This window comes from Notechis scutatus, chromosome 2 (assembly GCF_049901735.1).
Source record: "Notechis scutatus isolate UNSWTSFEM ecotype Mainland chromosome 2, rNotScu1.2, whole genome shotgun sequence".
NCBI classification, from domain to species: domain Eukaryota; kingdom Metazoa; phylum Chordata; class Lepidosauria; order Squamata; family Elapidae; genus Notechis; species Notechis scutatus.
In genome coordinates, this window is record NC_142010.1 from 141,201,132 (window position 1) to 141,210,062 (window position 8,931).

Sequence of the window (8,931 nt, forward strand, 5' to 3'; positions counted from 1 at the left end):
TTCTGTATGCTCTACTCATCTCATGGCTTCTAGCTTCCATCTCCTATTTGACTTTTCCTGAATGTATTGGGTTAAACTCTCGTAACTCCTCCAGAATTATAATACCTTTAGCGCTCAAGTATGTGGAATTGTGTATTGGGACTCAAAATAAGGAAGTTAGGCCAGAGCTTGGGAACATACAAAAGAGCCATTAAAGAGAAATTTGGATAAGATATGACATAGTCCAAAGAGCAAAAGAAGCATGATTCAATTTTTGTCTAGTACAAGAGGGGATAGAGATTATCTGGGACAGGTTTTCCTGAATGTATTATGTATTATTTTGTTTTGACACCCTGTAACACTGAAGCAGATGGCGTGAACTTAAATGGACTCTGGGGATGGTAGAGGACAGAAAGGCCTGGAGGAACGTTGTCCATGGAGTCGTGATTTTGCGACTAACAACAACAATAACAAACAATAAAAAAGAATTCCTGGCAGTATCTGTCTCTTGATATAGCCTACTTTGAATAGAACTCCATTATTGACAGCACCAATTCTTCACATACTTCTTTCATCTCCCTTCAGTCTATTATTGCTAGTAGCTCTGGACTGCAGTTTTGTGGACAACCACTAGATGACAACAAGAAATGTACTTTTGGTATCTCTTTGCTGTCACCTAGTGGTCATTTCAATGTTTACTTTCCAGATCTTGGGTCCTAACCACATTCTTGAGATCAGGTGCTATTTTTTTCTTGAGGAAGTATGAGAAACAAATAGACAAGTAGAGACCAGAGGTGGTATTCAGCAGGTTCTGACCAGTTCTGGAGAACTGGTAGCAGAAATTTTGAGTAGTTCGGAGAACCAGCAAATACCACCTCTGACTGGCCCCACCCCCATCTATTCCCTGCCTCCCGAGTCCCAGCTGATCGGCTGGGTCTTCTTTTGTTGCCCTGCACAGGAGAAGGGAGCTGGAAAGCAGGTTAGTGGGGTGGAGAGGGAATGGGGATTTTGTAGTATCCTTCCCCCAGGAATGGGGAGGGAATGGGGATTTTACAGTATCCTTCCCCTGCCACACCTACCAAGTCATGCCATGCTCACTAAGCCATGTCCACCAAGCCACGTCCAGCAAGCCACCTCCATGGAACCGGTGGTAAAAAATTTTTGAATCCCACCACTGGTAGAGACCTGAGTTATATGTGACCCCTGATTCTTTTCCATAACATCCTTGGAGTTCCATCCAATGAATGTTGCCAAAAGTCACTTGTATGGTTTCAAGAGAGCTTCAAAAAGCATAATAAATTCCAAAAATTGGCTTAATGCAGTTTTTAAAAATGTGGGGGAGAAGCACACACACGCAACATTGCAAGAATTTCCCTTGACTTGAAATACAGAGCTGCACCCGAGATGAACTTTTCATGCACTCACAGACACTGGCTTTTTTCTACAGAATCTTCTGCCATAATAAGCCCAGTCCTTCAGCACAAATCTGCAGTCAGCAGCAACAAGGGCAACAGGGACAAATGAAGCCAATTTAATTTAGCATAATCTTTCCATAGTAATAGTGCTTGTCTTTAGAGGCATTGCAAGACTATCGTTTTCTCTGTTGCTGTCCTTTTTTAAAAAAATAAATACAGATTTTATTATAAATTTTATGACAATTTTTGAGAACATAGAAAACAATACAAAATAAAGAAAACAAAGGGAGAAAGAAAGAAAGAAAGAAAGAAAGAAAGAAAGAAAGAAAGAAAGAAAGAAAGAAAGAAAGAAAGAAAGAAAGAAAGAAAGAAAGAACAAAAATGAAGAAAGGATAAAAGAAATAAAAAGAAAAATGTTCCAATTTCCTCTGCAGCAAATTTAAATTGATCTTTCACTCTGTGCTCACTTTTTAATTATCCAATTTGGTTTTCACTGCTGCTGTCCAACAGGACTATCTGCTGGGAGCTCAGGTAGTTAGCCAAAAGGGTACCAGGCATGGGCTGCCAAAATCCTATGACTCATGTCAGCCGCATTCCCTCCGAATGGATTGGATTACAATTCCCACATTCTTCAGACAGCATGGGTTAAGGCTGCAGCAGGGTAAAAAAAAAATAGGCAGAAATAGGCAGGGAAGATTAATACCTGCAGCTCATGCATAGAAAATGTGAAAAGAGATGCTCTCTGCCCGACTGCTGAGCCATACAAGCTGAATTTAAGCATTCACTAGATGGCTCCATTTGTTGTCATGAAACAACAAATACACAGCAATAAAATTAGGAATTCTGCATCCTTCTCTTCCCCCCTGGCTATTTCTAGCCCCATGGGACTTGATGCCCGCATTGGTGGAGCAACAGTGCCACCTTCTGTTCACTACAATAATTGCAAGCCACATCCAAATCCTTATATATATATATATTCTTGGGGATTAAAATTATATAGAGTATGCAGGATTTTCTTCTTCTTTATTTCTTTTCCCGCACCACTTCAGGAAGACAGATTGAAAATCCGGGTCTCTTAACAGGTAAGAAATAGCCTGTGCTTTGTTCTTTTAAACAGCAATCCTGGAATGTGGGAGAGAAAATGGCTTCCTGCTCTCTGAAATAATGAAGTGCCTGTTCTTAGTGGGAACTTGATTTCAATGTTTTTTTGCAATGGCTTTTTAAATGCATTAAATGTATAACTACTATTTATTACTTTTGCTATGCAGAATAAATGTTTTCCCAAGTAATAGCTTTCTGATAATTGCATATAAAAATGTACATATGTGTATGATTTATACCCTACTCACTTCAGGAGCTGAAAGCAATTATTATTTTTAATCACCGGTGTGGTACATTTGGCTGAGAAGCCAGTGGCTGGGCCAAACCCTCTAATCAGCTTCCATAACTGAAGGCAGAATTTGTGTCTCCTGGCTCCTAGTCCAGCATTGTAACTACTACACCCCATTAGCTGTGTAGAACAGGTTTGTCCAAAGTGGTCAGTGTTGATTCCAGAGGGTGGAATGGACTATCAAAGAGGACTATCAAATATTGGTATTTGTAGTTCTATTGAAGTCATATTTTCCCATCATTTTCATATAATAAATGTTTGTGGGGATTGATGAACATATGAAACAGTGGTGGGATTCAAATTTTTTTACTACCGGTTCTGTGGGTGAGGCTTAGTGGACGTGGCAGGGGAAGGATACTGTAAAATCTCCAGTCAGTTGTGGTATTTGCCGGTTCTCTGAACTACTCACCATTTCAACAACCAGTTCTCCAGAACTGGTCAGAACCTGCTGAATGCCACCTCTGACATGAAAAGGTCAATGAGCAAAGAGTTTTTTTTGGGGCGGGGGGGAGGGCTGGTGTAATATTGGGCCTAGTTCTGGGGAAGTCTACTCCAGAGATAGTCGCATACAATTACCTTCCATTTCTTGTGTTCAGAAGAGTTGTCAGAACCTTCAGTCAAAGGCTTTCTAAAAGAACAACCCATTTTTAAGGAGAAAAAGGTCGAAAGGGGGAGGGGAATGAAGGCTGAGGGTCACCTGTGGGAGCAGAGCCTCATGGGAAACGGCAAGATGGATTGGCTGAAACTGCCAAGAGGCACTCTCTACCCCCGGCTGTCTATCAGGAGAGAGTAAAGCAACACTGCGTCATAGTGACCTAAGCCCTGCCCCTTTGCAAACTGCAGCTTGATATTACATGCACGTTGAAAGTGTTACAGCTTGCAGTATGCTGGCCTTTTTATCATGGGGGAAAATGCTTCGGATGCTACAAAATGGCTGTGTACTCTACGCTGCAACACTTTATGTCGAATCTGCCCACGCCTAGCAATGGGGTGGGGTGGGGTGGGGAATGAGGCAGCTGTATGGTCCTTGTGACAGTAAGACACGCCAATTTCTCCATCTCAGCCCAGCACCAGCTTATAGAAAAGGATCATGGTACAATCTATGCAGTGTGCATAGAACATCACCTTGCTTGAAACTCTGGAGAGCCGCTGCTAAGTCAAAATTGATGTGTTCATTCATTTCTATCCTTCCTTTCATCTGGGAACTCAAGGCAATATTCCAATTCCTGGAATATTCCTTGTAAGAAGCCATTGTGAGATGTAGGATAAGGTGAGAGCATGTCTGAACCAAATTTTATTTTGCCTGGACCAGAATTTGGCCCTCTTTGTCCAATACCTTTACTGTTTCGCCAATGGCCAATCTTGGTCTAAAGAGGCATCCAGCCTTTTAACCTGGAGGACCAATCATTCGGTAGTTCCACTACCGTTCTTTCACACAGCAAACGAGCCTCATCTCCACCGGTACCTAATTAGAGGACAAACAAACCTTGGCAACACCCTCTTTCTGATGTGCTCCTGTGAGGTTGCCTTCTTTTCAGCCCTAGGTTGTCCTTGAGTATTTTCCCTCTGGTTGCACCATCACTCGAGAGCAGCCTCAAAGGTCAGTGACTTATTAAGACAGGATACGGATCAGCCAAGTGTCGTGTCTATATGACAGGGGTGTCCAACTCGTATTGTCATGGTGGCGTCACGCGACGTATCACAACTTCCCCCCCTTCGCTAAACTGGGTGTGGGCGTGGCCAGCACATGACACATCTGGCCTGTGGGCCGCGAGTTTGACAGCCCTGCTGTATGACATATTTCTCTGACTCAAGGCACTTCAAGTCAAGAGTGGGAAAAGCCCAGAGAAAATGTGTTTTTCTCAAGGAGCGTTGGCACAAAATTAGAGGATTACAAGTATGCCAGAGGTGGTATCCAAAAGGTTCTGACCAGTTCTGGAGAACCGGTAGTGGAAATTTTGAGTAGTTCAGAGAACCGGCAAATACCACCTCTGAGTGGAGATTTTACAGTATCCTTCCCCTGCCACGCCCACCAAGCCACGCCCACAGAACCAGTAATAAATTTTTTTTGAATCCCACCGCTGAAGTATGCCCCTATTTTTCCGCTACTTAGAGGGTGCCAGAACAAGCAGAAGGGTCACCTGGAAGGGAAGAAAGTAGCTAGAAGATCAGAAGTGGAAGGAACAAGTTGGAACAGTTAGAAAGTTGGGGATATATCACTAGATCAGCTTTGTCCCTCTACTGAATGGTACATTTAAGAATAAAGACTAGGACTTCTTGAGTTATAAGCAGAATATTCTGATAATGATCATTCTCTTCCACTCAAGCTCTGGGATACATGAATGTGGAACACCTTGCCCTTTTTAAATTTAAAGTCATCACTCATCCTTCCTTATCACTCATCCCCTCCCACTTGTGACTGTATGACTGTAACTTTGGCACTTGTATCCTTATGATTTTTATGGACTGTTTCCTAGTATGATTTGATTGCTTATTGTACCCTATGACTATTATTAAGTGTTTTGCCTTATGATTCTTGACGAATGTATCTTGTCTTTTATGTATACTGAGAGCATTTGCACCAAGACAAATTCCTTGTATGTCCAATCACACTTGGCCAATAAAGAATTCTATTCTATTCTATTCTATTCTATTCTATTCTATTCTGTTCTATTCTATTCTATTCTATTCTATTCTATTCTATTCTATTCTATTCTATTCTATTCTATTCTATTCTAATTCTAATTCTAATTCTAATAATTCTAATAATTCTAATTCTAATTCTAATTATATTCCATTAAAATTTCTTTATAGAGGCTTTTCCCAGGCAGTTTCGGTTATTAAAAATTTAATTACAGGCTAACTAAAAAGGTGATGAGAGCCAGTCTGATGCAGTGGTTAAGATACCAGGTTAGAGGCCAGGAAACTGTGAATGAATCCTAGTCCTTCTTCAGTATGAAACCTTGTGATGAAATGGGCAGCAAATAAATTAGATAGATAGCAAATAGATAGATAGATAGAAGATAGATATAACAGAGAGAGAGAGAGAGAGAGAGAGAGAGAGAGAGAGAGAGAGAGAGAGAGAGAGAGAGAGAGAGAGAGAGAGAGAGAGAGAAATTGCTGCCTAAGAAACAATCAGGCAAGAGAGTCAGGAGTGCCCATGGTTTAACGATTGGAGAAAGAAACTTGGGAAGAACCCTCCCTATTGGATCAAGCAGTTCAAAGTGGTGGCAGGAAGTTTGTGCCTTCAGACTTGGAAGAGTCTGTTAATGTAGCCTTACAATAAAGTAGAATTATTTCATCTAGTCCTATTTCCTGTCTGGTATGCCTAGAAGAGTTCACAGATATGATTGACAGGCAAACCAAAACCTCTACATAGAGCCATTAGATTGATTGATTACTTGCAATCAAGTTGTTTTTGACTCCTAAGGTCCACATAGATAAATTTTCTCTGTAACATCTGTCCCTAAACTGCTCTTTCAAGTCTTCCAACAGTGCAGTGGATTCCCATTTCTCAGAAATGGCGTAGGGTCTCCCGCTTGGGTGGAGTGGGGGGTTGCACTAGATGACCTACAAGGTCCCTTCCAACTCTGATTATCTGTTATCTGCAGTCATCACCACTGTAACCAAGCCTATCCACTTTGCTGCTGGCTGTCTCTTCTCTTTCCTTCCACCTTTCCTGGGATTATAGTCTTTTTTATTTTTAGAGGGCTTTGCATAATGTGCCCAAAGTGGAATAATTTCAGCTTGATTCTTTGTGCCTTAAACGAGAACTCTGGATTGATTTATTTGATGATCCTTTGGTTTGTTTTTCTTGCCTGTCCACCGCATCCTCAGGAACCTTCTCCAGCACCAAAGTTCAAAACTGTCAAAACCCTTCCTATCTGGCTTCCTTCTTCAAAGTCCAATTTTTGCTTTCATAGAGTGTCACAGGAAATAACACACGGTTTAAAAATAACCGCTGACAATTCCGTTGAGCCATTATCAGCCAATAAAACTGTTCCAGAATCATACATTTGCTCTGTTTACCAGGCAGCTGCATTTCTCCCAACTGGGATTAACAGGAGCTACAGTTTTAAGATCTGAGAGATCAGGATTTCCCCACATCCCTTGTTATAAACCTTTCTCCCATCCGCTCCCATCTTTCTAGGGCCTCCTTCCTGTCCTTTTATTATGAAGACACACAAAACTTAATCCAGAAAAGTGCTTTATTTTATTGTGCTCGATCTCTGGATTAAAAGCCCAAAGGCAAGGCCTGGTTAATTCAAACATTCAGTGGGCTAATTACTTTTTTTTTCCGTCTAGGAGTAGAGAAAAAAAAAATTATCTGCTCTTCCCAACCCAACCCATGGCTTTTATTAATAAGGCACAGGAACTGTACAGTAGAAACTCAACACGTATACCTTTCCTAGCCTCAAGAGTCTGCCCCACAGCTGGTAAAGTGGGATAGGTAAGTGGTATCTCTAGGTAATGTTGACTTCAGCCATAAGCAGAGTGGTCAGCTGGAACATGTTCTAGTCCCAAATGTCAGTTTTTTTGCCTTAGGACACAACCTGGCTTCCTTCTCACAACCTTACAGTTTGTGTGGAATCCCACTAACCCTCCAATGTTCCCAGGGGGCTGGGTAGCTTTGGTTCAAATCCTGTGGCCCCTTTGAGCATAATATGTGAAGTGAATAGCCACTATTTTATTAAGCCCGGGCTTAATTTGGGAATTAAACTAAAGTCAGGCTCATTCAAATATTTATGGAGCTGGCAAAAAGCACAATAGAAGGAGTATTTGCTTCATTTCTATGATATACTACTAACAGACGGGGAGGCTCCACATTTTGCCCACTGTGGCACAAAGCTGTTAATATGCCTATATATATATTTTTTTTTTAAAAAAATCTAAGTTCATGACTTTGTTGTGTCCTTTTCCCAAATCGTGGATGTGTATTTATTTATTTGATTTATATATAGCTAACCCTCTCATTTTTATATGACTCTAGGTGGCATACAGTGAAATAAATAAAATAACATAAACATAATGAGTAAAAAAATAAAACACATTAGTAACAGGGCATTATCTAACCAATCGTTTATACAGCCAAGAGATGGGCTCTATGCCATACCCCTAGACTCAGGCACAAAACCCTCCATTGCTCTGTAGTATTTGTGTGACATGTGGAAATTCAACAGGAAAAATGTTGGGATGATGATGTACACAGCTCCCTTCTGGGAAATTTTGGCTAAGTTGCATGCTGGTTCAAGGGAAAGGAGCCCTGTGTGCAAGCCCAAACTTGCATGTCTGCAAAATAAGTCTTTCTGTATGTGAAAGACCACAAAAAGAGACAGTTCGGTGTAACGGTGAAGATATTAGCCTAGAAACCAGGAGGCTGAGTTCTAATCTAGCCTTGGGTGTGAAAGCTGGCTGGTTGACCTTGGGCCAATCATTCTCTTTCAACCCAACCCACCTCACAGGGTTGTTGTTGTGGGGGAAAATAGGAGGAGGAAGAAGTATTAGGTATGTTCGCTGTCTTGAATTATTCCTACAGTAATAAAGATAGGATAAAAATCTAATAAATAAATAGTTACACAGTCCAGGACTTCTGCTGGGCAGCTCTTTCAGAAAAAAAAAAAATGCAACTGAGAGTTAATTCATATTTTGGCTCAGGAATCTACTCTGTATCTCCATAAAATTTAATTGTATTTGATTATTTATTTATTAAATCTGTTTGCCGCCCATCTTTCTGGGAAGCCTGTGGCGTTTCTAAGAGAGAACCATCCTGCCAATTAAGGAATGATATACTAGACCTATATATCAGATGTAGAGACACAGCAGAAAGATCTGATTCCACATTGGAAGGAGACCTGGCCAGAACAATAACTCCCTCAGAGGTGCAGTAGGCAGCCTATTTTGCAGATAGCTAGGTCAGGCCCACAGAAACATTTAAATATTCTGAGGCTATGACATCCCACGAGAGAACCACAGATCCTATTTCTTTTTTTCATTTCAAACTTCTTTATTGGGATAAATACGTCAACGCGTTGAAAGGAAGGTTCTGAGATGCTGAATCTGGGCCTTCCCACCCGATAAAAGAAAATGGAAGAGCATAGATTATTATGAAATTAAAGCAAGTGATGCTTCAAATTTCTTGGAGGAAAG